The 16,007-nt window shown below is 51.6% G+C and overlaps 1 protein-coding gene across 4 annotated transcripts in view; it reads right to left on the bottom strand.

The window, feature by feature from the left end:
- The window catches only part of KIRREL3 (kirre like nephrin family adhesion molecule 3), a 555,536-nt gene that overhangs the window by 164,231 nt on the left and 375,298 nt on the right, over window positions 1-16,007 (bottom strand). The gene's annotated exons all lie outside the window — the stretch shown is intronic.

Here is a 16,007-nt window from a genome sequence, read left to right as displayed (position 1 = left end):
GGCTGTAAACAGAAGCCTTCTACTTCACCTCTCAGCCAGTCCTCCCCCAGGCACCGATGATAATCTGGGAAAGCAGGCCTGCCCTTTTCCTGCCTTCCCCACCCTGTCTGCGCTGCCCCGTCCATTCTTCTCTGTCCTCCTGCAATGCCATTCATCCTGCCCCCTAAAGTCCTAGACACCAGTTTGGAGTCTCCCGCTCAGTCCCAAACCGCAACCTCTGCTGCTAGGCTTGTTTTTGGAGTTCTGTTCCCGATGTCCCCCTGAAACGTGACCCATCTTCTAAAATAGCCCGCTCAAGCTGCACATGCGAGATGTTTGAATTCAGAGGAAAGAGCAGAGAGAACAAGGCATAGCCAGCGGGTGGCCCACGCCGTCCCCCTCAGCGCGGTCTCCACGCTGGCACACAGGATGCTCCGGATGAAGGCCAGATCCTTCCCTCCCAGCTCCGTCTTTCCTTCCTCAGGATCTGGCTCTCCTTAAGGCCTCTGTATTAAAAGTGGACATTTCAGTCCGAGAGCTGTGCACACAGGACAGCACGCGTTTCAGGAGACGAGGGATCCTGTGAGCACCTGAGATGAAACAAGGTCACCCAAGGCTGCCTCTTTGATTCTCCTGGCAAAGTCACAGAAGCAACCAGCGAGGCCTGGCGAGGCCCGGCAGGGCAGTGGCCTTTCCCGGTGCACGATCAACACTGCACAGGAGCTAATTGAAAGGCTGAGTTTGTTTACCGAGATGGGGACTGGCTCCCCTCCCGCCTCACAAAACAAAGTCTTTCCCCAGGAGCGGTGGCAGAGAGGTCAGCCCCGGTAGCCTTTCTGTTTGCCTTCTGATGAATGAGCCAGCCGCCGCTCTGAAGGAGGGGAGCATTGTGTGTGCACCCGCACAGGTGGCTCCAGCAGGGACACCTTAGCCCTCAGAGCCTTTTAGGTCTGGGGGTTATGGAGCCTGTGGTGTGTGGGGTTATTGGGGAGGAAGCAGGCCTTCCAACTCCGCTCTCCGAGGCCTGGCCTGTGGCCCTCTGTACTTTCCACCTGCGCCAGCGATGCCACCATAACAACTTGCCTTGGTCAAAACGCCTGATGGATTACACAGCACATCTACGTACATTATTTCATTTGATCATCCTCACAACCGTCCTGCGAAGCCATCCTCACCTGACCATGTGGGACAGGCTCAGAGAGGTAAGCGCTTTGCCTGAAGTCACACAGCTCGTAAGTGACTGAATTAGGGCCTGCATCCAGGCTTTTTGACTTCACAATTCCATCACAGGAAGAAGGGAATGTGGCTCAACCATCAGTGTGACGCCTCCACCTAGCCTTGGACCTGAGTCACTTCAGCTGGGGTTCCAGTTTGGGACCCTGCCTTGGACCTGGGAACCATGGCCTTGATAAGCCCATTTACCCTGAGCTTGCTGCTCTGTTCTGGGGCAGTTCTTGGGCGCTAGAAAGACAAGTAAGAGAGAATGAGCTTTTCGAGAACTGCTCTGGGAAAGGTTAAGGCCACGGCGAGGGGCAGCCCGAGGAAGTGTGGCCAAGGGAGACGCAGGCCTCTCTCACTCAGCCGTGTCTGCAGGGGTCTCAGTACGTAATTACTGAGTCTGGGTGGTTGAGACCTAGAGACCAGCCTGAGATCCTTTCTCTACGAGCTACATCACGCTGCCGCCCAGCGGGGGAGGGCTCTGGCCACACTCCGAGTAGGGAATCCATTTTGCATTGGATGGGCCGTAATGTTGAGAATCCTCTACAGATTTCCAGGGCTGCCGAGCCCCGCCGTGCCAGGGTGAGGATACCGGAGCTCCCTGTTTCACTTAGTGCTTTGATTAAAACAGTAAATTCACGCTGAACAGCAATGAGCAGGCAGGTAAGGGCTCCAGCCAGCTCTGGCTCCCTCCTGGCATCATTTCATAGCAGCTGGTTTGGAGAGAAATATCTCCCTCCCCTGTGGCGAGAGCCCTGGTTCCCCATAAATAAGGGGGCAGCAGCGGCCCCGGAGCCTAGGGAAGGAGAGGTCACGGGAGGAAGGGGTGGGGTGGGGACAGGAGCCCTGCCAAGGCAGAGAGGGGCGTGGAAGTAGCGGGGAGCCCCCCTCTGTTACCTCCTCTCCACAGACAAGCTGAGAGGGAAGGAACGGGCGTGGGTCTCGGCCGTCTGAGCAGCTGTGCCGGGCCATGCACCAGAGCGTTAAGGTGGCGGTGCCCGCTGCCAGCAGCACAGCCGTGCCGCTCTCTGGGCGCTGCCTGACGTCCGGCAGCCAGCGTGCTGGCAGGGCAGCTGCGGCTGTCACCTCTCCTGGCTCTGGAGGGCTGGGAGCTCTGGGTTGGCCAGGCCTGCTGATGGGAAGAGAAAAGTGGTACGGGCCAGGGAGTAGGCATAGGACCCGTACTCCCCATCACAAGGCTTTTACTCATGTCCCCCAGTTGGATACCCCTCTCCCCACTGACTCCGAGACCAAGCAGCACCTGTGCCGTCCTGTTGTGAAGAGGCAACTGAATCTGTTGGGATGGTCGAGCAGCCACAGAATATCAAGATTCTTATCACCCATCCACTTTTTGTTTACTGGGCAGTTTTTCTTCCTCCCTCCCTTCTATCCACCTATTAACATGTATTGATAATCCGTCACATCAGGAAAGATGCTAGGCAGTGGGAATAAAAGATGAATAAGCTACAGCCCCATCCTTGTGCTGTCTCCTCAGGGTGTCCAGTATGATGACGACTGCTTTTCTCAACCAAAAACCAGGACATGGAGGTGACAAGGGTGAGTGTACTTATGGGAAGAGACCATCCCTGAAAGTCTGCAACATGCTGTTCCCAAACCAGGATGAGACCAGAGCAGTCAATAAATCCTGGCCGCACTGCGTGGGTTTGCCCTGGTCTTTGAGAAGAATGCCGGAGGCTTCCCCGGTGGCGCAGTGGTTGAGAATCTGCCTGCCGATGCAGGGGACACGGGTTCGAGCCCTGGTCTGGGAAGATCCCACATGCCGCGGAGCAACTAGGCCCATGAGCCACAACTACTGAACCTGCGCGTCTGGAGCCTGTGCTCCGCAACAAGAGAGGCCGCGATAGTGAGAGGCCCGCACATTGCGATGAAGAGTAGCCCCCACTTGCCGCAACTAGAGAAAGCCCTCGCACAGAAACGAAGACCCAACACAGCCAAAAATAAATAAATAAATAAATAAATATTTAAAAAAAAAAAAAAAGAAGAAGAATGCCAGGAGCCACTGCTTGCTGAACACCTACTGTGTGCCGGGCTGTGCTGGACACGTGCACAGCATTTAGTCTCCTCCACGGGCCTGTAGAGAATTCACTGTGTAGATAAGGTGATGGAGAGCCAGGTGGACCAGTCAGGGTAGCACGGTCCTTGCTGGCCTTGTGGCCTGAGCTCCTGTGGGTGGGCAGGTGTGCACAGCCCGTGGCCTGAGCGCCTGGAGCACAGCGCGTGGTTCTGAGGTTGTGCAGAACAGCAGACTCCAAACGGTGTCTCGACTCTGCCAGGCACCAGTGTTTGGAACTCAGTAAAAGGAGCGGTCTGCGAGGTGAGGCCATGCGACAAGGCTGGATGCTGGGTCGGAGGCCTGGGCACCATCCCGGAGCTGCCGTTTAGCGACTTCGCAACCTCGCTTGCGTTACTTAACCTCTCTGAGCTTCCTCTCACCATCGGCACAAGAGGGAAACCAGGCCGATCTGTCACCCTCCCAGCAGGACTGATGAGGAGCAGAGGAGATGGCTTATGAAACAGCGCGCTGTAAATTGCATCGTGGATTATTACTGCTTCCTGCATCTCAGCAAAGACCCACGATCACACACGGCGCACAGTGCAGGGGTGGGCCCGTCCCACCAGCCTGTCTCCCGCCTTTCTTGGTCCTGCTGTTTCTACTTGGTTCCTCCCCATCCTCTTGCGTCTTCTCTGGCACCACTGCTTTCCCACCTGCCCCGACTGGGCCCCCATGGATAACTCTACCTAGTCACTGACTCCAGTGGGCCAGAAAGTGGGGACCACACCAAACCACGTGTCCAGTGGTGCCTCCTCAGCCACTGCCAGGACCTTGGTCAGGTTTAATGTGCTGCATTTAATGTAGTCACCCAGGGGCCCTGAGGCAGCTCCATCTCCAGGTGCAGGCGGTGGGAGGGATGGAGCGCCTGTGGTCTCTGGGCCTCAGGCCACCTGGGTCTAGGATTCCTGTCTCAGAGGGATGCCACACGGAGGTGTCCTGTGGTGACTGCTGTAAGGGAGTACCATGGGGGCTCAGGATGGGGCCCACCTCGTGGAAAATGATGGATGAGATGCAGGATGCCAGGAGGGAGGCCCAGCCCACACTCAGCGGCTTGGAGCATACAAGTAGGGGCTTGGCTCGCAGCCTGCACTGGGCACTTCATTTCCCAGAGACAACCGGCATGTTTTAATAATGTCTGCTTGGGTTAATGAAAGTTGTCGGATTCACTTAATAAATACATCACCATTCTTGGCCATACATTTCCGTCATGCTTGCCTAGAGCTGTGCATCCGTGCCCGGGTTGAGCAGGGATGCTGGGGGCCGGGGGAAAGGATGAGGGGGACAAGCACAGGGCATATCGGCGGAGAGCCAAGGCTGGGCGGGCAGGGGACACGGTTCCTCTGGGGAGTTAAGCAGAGATTTCTCTCATTGCACTTTTTCTCCAGAGTCAAATCAGAGGCACACAGGCAGAGGGACACACAGAGACCCTCCATTCATTCTTCAGCCCAGGAAAAAGAGGCACTCAGACTGTCCCCTTTGGAAGGGAGCATTGGGAGGTAGTGTCTCCAAGTGGGCTCGGGCTCTGGATTCAGACAAACTTGGGAAGGCATCCCCGTCATCTACTCACCACCTCTGTGACTTTGGCCTAGTTATTTAATCTCTCTGAGCCTCCAATGCTTCATCTGGAAAAGGAGATCATAGCATCTGCCTTGTAGAGCTGTTGAGAGCATTCCCTGATATAAGGTATGCCAAGGTCCTTGCACAGTGCCCAGGGTAAAAGCACTCAAATCAGAGCCAGTCATACTAAAATACTATTTTTATGAAGAAACAGCTTAGCATAGTATTTATGAGCGTGGGCTCTGGAGCCAGAATTCCTGGGTTCAGATTTCAGGTCTGTTGCTTACTAGCTGTGACATTAGACAAGTCACTTTACCTTACCTTCCTGTGTCCCAGTTTCCTCACGTGTAAAATACAGGGAAATAATAATACCTGTCTCACAGGGTTGTCGTGGGCATTGAACAAGTTAGGATGTGCAAATCCTTTAGAACAGGGTCTGAGACATGGTAATGATTCAGGAAACATCAGGGATTATTACCATCATCATTGCCAATTTCACAGGGCCACGGGGGAGGAGAGTCCAGGCTCCCTGGAAACCATCTTCCACATTTCACCAGCTTAGGTTGGTCACAGGGCCACATCCCAGGTGGCCCTACATATCCCGGGTCGATGCCAGGCTGAGACCCTAGACGTTCCAGCGCAGGCAGCAGGGGAAGGCGGCTGCGTCCCAGCCCCCAAGACTCGGCTCAAGGCGGTGGCGGAGGGAACCCAGCGGCATGTTTAGCATTCCAGGGACGTTCCCCTCAAACTCTGCAGAGGCCTTAGAACTTGCCCGAACTGCCATGCATCAACAGGCTTGCTTCCCTCCACACCTTTTTTGTCTCCTCTAAAAGCTTAGACTGAGCAAAGGAGGGAGGGATTTGGGGGCTGGGGGAGGGCCCCGGATGTGCCGGGAGGGGGCAGGCTGCAGGTAATTTCTAGCTGAAATAAGCAGCTTGAGAACCTGCCTGGATTCCAGAGCTTTGTAATTTCACGCGCGTGTTTACCTCATTAAGCAGTTGCTCGCTTCCAAGGGGGCTCTCCCAGCAGGGGCAGGCAGGCGGCTGTGAACCAGCCACAGGGCTTGTCACGGGCTCAGGAGTACCAGCTCCGCCAGGAGGCCATCGGGAGGTGGGGTTCTGGCGCCCCCAGCCCAGGGGAACAATGGGGTAGCAGAGCTAAGGTGGGCCCATCGCCTCCTTTTACAGGAAAGCAAACCGAGGCAATCGACTCAACTCCCTTTATCAAATTTTGGTGTCAGATTGTGAGTCTGTGGTGGTTGGGATTGCCTCTGATGGGGATGTGAAGCTCTCGGCTGGGAGAGGAAGGGCTGAAGGCGAGATCAGAAGGGAGGGGAGAGGAAGGGCTGAAGGCGAGATCAGAAGGGAGGGGAGAGGGGGCCGAGCTTGCTGACCAGAACCGTCCCCTTCCACCGGAGGGAGCAGCCTCTCCACAGGTGGGGCTGTCCCTTGGGAGCAGGAACTCGGCTCCCTCTCGTCTCGCCCCGCCCGGAGATAAGTAGCTTTCCTGGTTCAAGAACTATTACAGCCAGTATTAATGGCTCCCTGTTATCGCGTGGGCACCGGTGGCTTCCCCTGTCCTCAGAGCACTAAACCTCCAGCAGCAAGGTCAACATGAGCCTTCACTACTGCAATCTACATCCCGGGGCCTTGTGCAATGAGCCATTTTACAGATGGAGAAACTGAGCCCTCCATTTCTTGCTTAAGGGCCAAATCCTTCCAAGGCGGGCCACCCCTCCCTTCCCTTCCGGCCACTTCCTCTCTGCATCCTAGCTCTGCAGGGCGCACAGGTGAAGAGTGAGGGCGCTGCTACCAATAGGAGCCCTGAGGCCAATCGCCACTCAGCTCAGGACAGTCACTGCTGGGTAAGCCCTGCAAGGCTGGGGACTGACACCTTGTCACAGTGACCAGGGCATGATGTCCCCTGCGACATTCTGCCACCGGACGGGCCGGCCATGCCGGCCTCTTACCAACCAGGAGGAAGAGTGGCAGCTGCCGTTCCGCCGACACCCTTTACCACCCCAAGGGGCGGGCGGGGGGGGGGGGCGGTCTGAGCCCAGTGCCCGGTGCAGTACCTCTGCTGGGGTGAGGGTGGGCGGGCCGGCTGGGAGAGAGAGGTGGGAGGCAGCTGGGCGGGGCGTCTCAGAAGCCGCCTCCGGGAGCCTCCCATCCACCCGGCAGGCTCAATAACAATGGCATTTGTGAAATCTAATTAGCACAGCCTTAACTTCTGACTTTCTGCTCTGGCTCCTCCTGTAGCCCCAGGCTATCGAGCTGAATTAAGCTGCCTAAGATCACCTCATTAAATTCACTAACCTTGCTTTTCAACTGCGCTTAGCCCCTGGAGCCCTTCCTCCGTCCGTGGGAGGTGCACGTCTGGCCTTACTTGAGTGGTTCCCAGGCAGGTGTTTTAGGATCGCACCTCCTCTCCCGTCCCCCAAATGGCTTCCTTAATCACAGAGCTCCCTTCTCAGCCTGTAATCATCCTGGGCGGATCCAGCCACAAAGGACAGCCCCTCCTCACCCCTCCTGCCTAAGGGGATGGCGGTGCCGGGCGGGGCCGGGAATTCAACCAGTAGGGGAGGCTGGTGCAGAGGCAGAGTACCCTGCAGGCTTGTGAGCTGGTAACTAGCCCACGTGCTTTGCAGTTTCCTGGGGCCTCACTGCGCTGGTGCAGGGAGCGTGCTTCTGAGGCCGAGATGGGCAGTGAGGATGCGAAGCCTGGGGCAGGAGAGTAGGGAGCCAGCAGGGCAGCCCCTGAGCCAGGCTGAGGATGCGCTGAGCCCCCGATAAACAAATGATCACTGTCGGGGTGGGTAGCAGAAACACTCAGCCAGAGGGACAGTTATAGAAGAGAAATGCAATTAGTGTTGTAGGAGAACAAGAAAGATCTTGCATGGAGATGGAGATGGGGCTAAAGTTACTGCCAACTCTAACTCCACATTTACTTGGGCTAAATTGACAGCCGTCCATCCACCTTGGGTGTGTGTCTCTCCTGCTGAGGCCGGGACCCCAGGAAGGGGGCTGGGAGGGAGGGGCAGCTTCTGAAGGACTGAGGTTTAGCTGCCACTCTTGTGCAACCCCAGGTGGCTTCCTTCAGGTCTCAGCTTAGCCTTGTGCCAAGACGGCTAATGCGTGTCTTCCCCCGGGGCTGGTGGCAGGGTTAATTGCACATTGTTTATGTAGCATCTCTTACTTATGACTTTCTTTGGTCTGTCCTAGAGGGACAACGTGGCTGGCTGACTAGAGTTTTTCCTGCCTTGGGAGACGTGTGAGGAAGGTCTCCTTCCCAACCTACCTGAAGGGACTTTTGAGGCCCAGAGCGGCTCGGAGAGACGAGTGGGTGGGTGTGTCTGAAACTAGAGTAAGGGGAGAGCTTCACTTTCAGCTCAGCGCCTTCTGGGCATTCTGGGGGAACCTCTGTTCTCTGGTGCTCACTTGTCTTACATTCATCTGGGTAGAGCTGCGGAGGAACGGGATCGCGGGTCATCCTGTTCCGGGGGCCTCAACTTTGGCTGCATGTTGGAATCATCCGAGAGCTTTGACAGACCCTGACAACTGGTTCCCTCACCAGAGGTTCCGACTTAATTGCTATGGGGTGCACCTCCTACTGAGTGGTTTAGAAGCTCCCCAGGCGAGTCTAACACGCAGAATCGCTCTTCTAGCTCCTCCCTATCGTGATCGTTTATTCTGTTAATCATTACTAACAAGAGCAGCGAACGTTAATTGAATATTACTATGTGACAGGCACAGAGGTAAGATTGTATGTAGGTAGTTTCAGGGAAACCTTAGAACAGCCCAATGTTGTTGGAAGATGCTATTAGTATTTCTATTTTGCAGACAAAGAAACTGAGGCTCAAGGAGGTTAAATAAATCGGCCCAAGGTCACTCATTTATTCAGCTGCAAATCTAGGTCTGACTCCAAAGCCTGCGCTCTTAAGACGGTTAGGCCACTTTATATCCCCTTCAGAAGGTCATTAGAAAGATGGCAAGAGGGTGGGGCATTTTGAGGTCCCATCTGGAAGAGGATCTTGTTAAACAGTTCCCTAAGTGATGCTTCGTATTAACCAATGAACCTTTGGGTACAAGGACAAAGGGGGCATCCCTAGGATAACGGGTGGTCATGGTAATGAGATGCTGACCCCATCTATTCTGTCTACTCACTGTAGACAGAAGGGCTACAGGCTGTAAAGCAAGTGTGGGGCTCCGGCCCTATAAGCCAATGGGGTCGGGGGAGACAAGGAGAGCCTGGAAGGGCCTGGACTGCAGATGGGGCAAAGGGGAACCAGGACTTGCTGGAGAAATCCGCTTCTCTGTGGTCACTTGGAGGGCTCTCCGTCTCCCTGAGAGCACTTTCATTGGTTGCCGGGTCCCTGCAGGCCTGGCAGGAGCTTTGGCCTCAGGGAATAGCAGGTCCTCACAGAGCCTAAGGTCCTCTTGGCCTTCGTAGCCTGACTTGGGCAGGGGCTGAAGGCCGGGACTCTTGGCCATAATCTCTAAGATTCAGGAGGAATCTGCTAGCCTCCACCACCTGTGATGGAGAGGATGGGAGGACTAGGCCATCGGCCTTAGGGGCCGAGAGGGCTGTGCGGGAGGCAGACCGCCATGTGCAGGCCTGGCTCCCCTTCTTCCTAGGCCTGCGACCTCGGGAAGGTGACATCCCTGAAGTCACAGTGGCTCCATCTGAGAGGTGACCATAGTAACAGGACATCCCTCACGTGGAGGTCCCCGGGGGAAAATTAAGTGAGATAACACGTGTGACCTGCTTAGCCCAGTTCCTCTCTCGAAACGCTCAGTGAGTACTAGCTATTATTACTGTTACTGTCACTACCACCTTCGAAACCTTCTCATTACTTTCCTTCTATAACCGGTATACATTTTCAACTTCTAACACCTTTGAGGGATAACGTCTTTTGCAGGTTTAGGCTTCTTTCAAACGTCAAGGGCGGTTCTCTATTCAACTCATTCCACGGTCTCTGTTCACCTCTGGTGAGCACACACGCACGGGAGCTACACTCCCTTTCAGCCTGTGCTTCTTCAAACTGGACTTTGCGGATAACCGAGCATCTTCACGTTTCCCACCTCATCAACTCCATTTTTCACTTTCCTATTGTGCAGCCCTCACATCTTTCTTGAAGGTGTGGCAGGCGGATGACATGCCAGAGCCCAGATGTTGTAACAGCATTTGCACAAATTGGCTTTCCTGTTTCCTTTCCATCAGTACCCTCCAGCCTGCATGCATGTTGGGTACATTGGCCCTGGACCCTTTTTCTGGCTGACAAGACCACAGTAGCCTCCCAACTGCCCTCCGCACACTGATGCTGCCTCTCGCCATCCGTCCTCCCCAGATCGGCCGGTCTGATGCTTTAGGAACAGATCACGTCTCAGCTAGACCCATCAGCTTAGGCTGAAAACCCAAATCCTTAATCTGGTCTACAGGCCACTACTGTCTCTCTATACCCTGACACACCCCTCTGCCCTTCTCTGGTGCCCTTGGCCACATGGATCTCCTTTAGTTCCTTAAATGTGCTGGGCTCCTACCCCCTTAGACCCACCTGCTCAAGGAGGCCTCCTGCCCCCTGCCCTGTCTGGTCTGTTACACACTCATGTCACCTGTGCTTCTCCTTCACATCTTGCACCACTATTGTAATGACACAATTTGTTGTGGGTTTGGTGGACTATCTCCCTCCCACGAGAATGTCAGTCCAAGAGAGTAGGAGTACGTCTATTGCTTCACTATGGGGTCGGGGTCGGCAGGGCCCAGGTGTGCTGGCATGTATAAGTAATAAGCCTCCATCAATACTTGAGTGAATAAATACACATGACATCAATTTGGGTTAACCTTCCTTATCTCATACTCGCTCTCAGTATGTTCTCCTATCACCTGGCTCTGCTACTGCTTGGTGAACTTGTGCGTAAGTTAATGGGGATAGTATTTTTTTTTTTTTGGACACTCAAAAAATGAGGTATAGTTTACCTAACGTAAAATTCACCCTTTTAAAATGTATGGTGCAGTGGTTTTTAAGTATATTTACATCATTTTGAAACCATTATCATTAGCTAAGTCTGGAACATTTTCATCACCCTAAAATAAACCCTGTACCCTGTATTACTCACTTCCAATCCCCAACCCACCCTGCAGGCAACCACTAATCTGCTTTCTGTCTTTAAGAATTTGATTATTGTTGGGGAATTCCCTGGCAGTCTAGTGATTAGGACTTGGCGCTTTTACTGCCAGGGCCTGGGTTCAATCCCTGGTCAGGGAACTTAGGTCCTGCAAGCCACACGGCACAGCCAAAAAAAAAAATTGACCATTTTGGACATTTTGTATAAATGGAATCATACAATATGTGGCCTTTTGTGACTGCCTTCTGTCACTTAGCATAAGGGTTTCAACATTTATCCATATTGTAGCCTGTATCAGTACTTCATTGCATTTTATGGCTGAATAATACTCCATGTATGATGGATATACCATATTTTGTTTATTTATTCAGCATTAGATGGACATTTGAGTTTCTCTCTTTTGGCTATTATGACTAAAGCTGCTATGAACATTTGTGTAAAGTTTTTGTGTGAACATAGGTTTTTAGTTCTCTTGGGTACATACTTAGGGGTGGAATTGTTGGGTCACAGAGTAACTCTATGTTTAACTTTTTGCAGAACTCCCCAACTATTTTCTGGGAACAGTTTTATTTTTATTTTATTTTTCAAATGAAGGGGATAGAGCAGTTCAGTGGTTCTTAATTTTTAATTTTTATTTATTTTTGATAAACAGCTTTTTTAGAAGTTTATTAAAAACCGTAGAATCTCTTTCCAGGTAAGTGTATATGTATGAATACACAGAACTCCAGGGGTTCAAGAACCATCGGAAACTGGCTATGGATCCCAAAGTTCCATGATGACGGGCTCACATGCGGCAGCACTTTAAGGTTCAATTAATTTCTCAAACACAGAACTCCATCTACATTTTTGGCTTTTCCACATGGATACAGGAAATGGATAATTTGACTAATGAGTTCCGATCCATGTTCTGATTTCCATCTGGGAACTGAACATTCAGCAGCCAATCAGTTGCCTTAATTTTTTCCACCCACTCTGTAATCATCGGATTGATGTGCAATTATCCCCCCTTGCTCTGACACATGCTTTTCCCTTCTCGTGTTTGCAATCCAGTGCCAGATAACCTTCTTTTTCTCCCATTTATTTTGTGTGTGTTGGCTACTGTTTGGTATAATTATTTTTGCAATCATCTTTCATTAGGTGAAAGAATATTGCAGTAGAGAAAGAAGGAAAAAGAAAATAAATGCCTTCCTGACAAGTTCTAATATTTTATGTTCACAAATAATCTCCCAATATCAGAGCAATAATATTATTTTCTCAATGTGCATTTATTAAAATGTAAAGTAGCTCTATCACATTGGAAACTAAAACCCTGGCATTACCTTGGCCAGAAAATATCACTTATTTATTTCAGATTACATTTCTGGAATTTTAATCCTGTTTCTTTTCTTCCCCCACCCCCACATAGCCTTTCTCTAGCAGAGGACTGAACCTGAAGGGTTGATTTCTAAAGAGGCTTTGCTGAATGCTTCGGACCTTAATTTGGTTTTAAGAATTGCTTTTGGCTTTTGATTTACGATGAGGTTCTTTCCTGTGTAATTCTTTTGGCTGAAAACTGAATAGAGCTCTCCCTTTGTGGATGTCATTTTGACAACACATTTTAAGACTGGAGTACAGAGGTGAGGGAGGAGAAGAAAGGTTTAGAAAAGAGAGCGGGATTAACACGGTGGGTTTAGGGCTTGGAAGAGTAAGATCCATTGTCTACTTCTCTATAGCATCTCATGGTACACATCTTGGATTCTAGTTTGAAGTCAGGATGTTAACCTCCAGATAGCCTAGTGAAAAGACACTAGATAGGGCTTCCCTGGTGGTGCAGTGGTTGAGAATCCGCCTGCCAATGCAGGGGACACGGGTTCGAGCCCTGGCCTGGGAAGATCCCACATGCCACGGAGCAACTAGGCCCGTGAGCCACAACTGCTGAGCCTGCGCGTCTGGAGCCTGTGCTCCGCAACAAGAGATGCCGCGATAATGAGAGGCCCGCGCACTGCGATGAAGAATGGCCCCCGCTTGCCGCAACTAGAGAAAGCCCTCGCACAGAAACGAAGACCCACCACAGCCAAAAATAAATAAATAAATTAAAAAAAAAAAAGAAAAGATGACTACTATCTTTAAAAAAAAAAAAAAAAAAGACACTAGATAGGGAAGCAGGAGCCAGGACTTCTAATCCTGCCTTCTCCTCTAACTAGCTTTGTGACCTTGGACAGATCATGTCTACCCTTTGGACAGTTTTCTCAAGTGCAAAAGGAAATGGTGAGCTAGACGGGTGAATTTTTAATCCTGGCTGTGTATTAGAATGCCGTGGAGAGCTTTGGAAACTATTTTGATGCCTAGGCCCTTAGATCAATTAAATCAGAATTTCTTGGGACTTCCCTGGCGGACCAGTGGTTAAGACTCCACGTTTCCAGTGCAGGGGGCGTGGGTTCGATCCCTGGTCGGGGAACTAAGATCCTGCATGCCACGTGGTGCGACCAGGAAAAAAAAAAAGTAATTTCTTGTGGGTGAATGGGGCTGTCCGTTGGTGTCTTTATTAAACATTCCCCAGGAGATTCTTTGATGAAGCACAGGCAGATAACCCCTGGCCCAGATGATCTCAAAGGTTCCTTTGGATTTCTGGTTGCCTGATGCTGTGAGCTGGGCAGCGATGTCTCACCAGCCAAGGTCGGTGAAATAGAAAAGAAGGCCACAATCACTGGATAGTGCATCTGAGCTGGGGTCTGACGTGTCTCAGCTGAAGGATCCTGGAGGGATCCCAAATGGAATTAAATTTCTCTCTCCATCAGGCCTGGGTAGGGCAGGTAAATCTTCCTTTCTTTGTGGGCCCATTGTGCTGAGAAGATGAACGAGCTGGGGCTGGTAAAATACCTTTTGTTCCTTGGAGAAAGGCATGTAGAAAGATAAGCCAGGCTTATTATTTTTAGAGGGGAACTGGGACTGTTTAGCCTAGAAAAGGGGGGACTTAGGGGGGACATGATTTGTGGTCTTCACGAGGTTAAAGGCTGTCATGTGGAAGAGGGATTGGAGTGATTTTTAGATGCTCCAGGGGGCTGAACTTGAGCCAGTAAGTAGAGAGTCAGGGAAACTGATTTTGTTGCATTATAAGGAAGAATTGTAATATAGAGCTCTGTTCCCATATTCCCTGTCACCTGCTTTTATGACCATCTTCTCTACCTTGAGACCATGTCTTTGTCACCCCTGTATTCCTAGTACCTAATCCACTTCCTGACATAGTCTTCAACAAGTGTTTATTATTATTTCTATGATTTTTAATGACTGTCATTAATGCCTACTAGGCAAAGCACTTTTCTTGCTTATTTCCTTTAATTCTTCCAGTGCTTTAAGAGGTAGGTCTATTTATTACCCCAGTCTACAGTTAAGGAAACCAGAGCTTAGGGTGGTTAAGTAATGTGCAAACTTACCACCAGCACATAGCAGAGGCAGGCTGGGAACTCAAGCCTGTCTGACTCAAAACCTTTTCTCCTAACTGTTGTGCTACCCTGCCTGCCAGCACCCTGGGTGGGCTGTTTTGGGGGACAGAGGGCTCCCCAGTCCCAGAGGTGCTCAGGTTGAAGATACACGACTATTTGGGTGAACTGATGATACCACGGCAGTGAGTATAGATTGAGTTAGGCTGGTCCCAGATGATAATGGAGCCAGAGGAGGCGGATATTTAAAGTCCTAGGTCACCTGGTTACTGCTCCCATCAGCCTTCTACCCCGACTCCACCAACAAGCAAGGTGTTGGTCTGGTCCAGAGGGAGAGCCTCACTACCTCTGCCACACAGGCTCCAGGATGGAATGCTCTCTTGGCAGGTGTGGTCATCTCCAGGTAATGGATGTTGTGGTCTCTTTTGTCACCGCCTGCATTTTTCATTAAGGCCCACGGTCACATGTCCGGGGACCAGACTCCTTTGTATGTCCCTGGTGACAGGACAGAATGGAGAGACTAGTCCTGGGTCTTGGTGGGGAGATGCATAACTGCTTTGGCCATGAAACATTGTGCTACTTCTTCGTTCATGTCTCATAGACGCAGTGATTGCATTACCGCGTGGCTCAGGCTCTAAGTCGGAGGGATGTAAGCAGCTGATGAAGGAGGGAGTGCTCCCAGGAAGTCTTTCATCAAAGTGCTGGCATAGCCAAAGGCAGAGACATAATATTCCTGAGATGGCACTGCCAATTAGTGGAAGGCTACAAGGAGCACTGTGAAATGGGGGCTTGGGGGAATGGATGGGAGGGGGCCAGCACGGGGCGAGGAGAGGCAGGAAGAGGAAAGAGGGGGGGACACGTCGCTGGGTTTGGGGATTCCTTTAACTCAGGGTGCATTGTATTAAAGGTCGTGGCATTCTTCTTAATCATGGCCAAAATCAAACTTCACGTGGAAAGGGGGGATTCAGTTGGCTGCAGTGACTACCCTCCTGTTAAATTTCTTAGGCATAGCGGTGTCACCCTTTCTCTGGAGGGGTTGGGGGGAGGTAGTGATGAGACGGTAAGGATAACGATGGGCGCAAACATTCGAGAATTGGGCCCTGAACATACACTATCCCATTAGTTGCTGATCAACATATGGGACAGGTGATAGTGTTTCCATATTACAGATGAGGAAACTGAGGCTCGGGTCGGGGGTTTGAAGATGAAATTTAGAAATTAGAGCGAGTGAGTCTTATCTCAGCATGACTCAACCCTTTGTGTTCATTTCACTATATCGTGCTCTCTTCCAGAAGGGATACCTGAGGGCCGTCTGGACTAAAGTTGGGGACTTAGGAGAATGCCCTCTGAGGAGGCTTTCCTGGGCTAATAACCCTGATTTACCAAGTGAATTCTGGGAGCAGGTCCTCCTGGCCTGCCCAGGTTGAGGCCACAGTCTCGGCCCCAGGATGGGTGGGTCCGGGTCCCTCGCAGGTTGGAAGTGTTCTCTCATCATCAAACAGATGTGGATTTGGTCCATGAGCATTAGCTGGTGGGTCAGGGAGAAACAGAGCCCTGGCTGTCATTTAACCCTGAGGGGAGGAGTGAGAGAAGAGGGGACCCCCAGACCCACGACAGAGAAATTCAGAGCTACAT

Source organism: Balaenoptera physalus, assembly GCF_965194825.1.
Source record: "Balaenoptera physalus genome assembly, chromosome: 10".
Taxonomy (NCBI): domain Eukaryota; kingdom Metazoa; phylum Chordata; class Mammalia; order Artiodactyla; family Balaenopteridae; genus Balaenoptera; species Balaenoptera physalus.
This window is presented reverse-complemented; position numbering and strand designations above follow the sequence as displayed.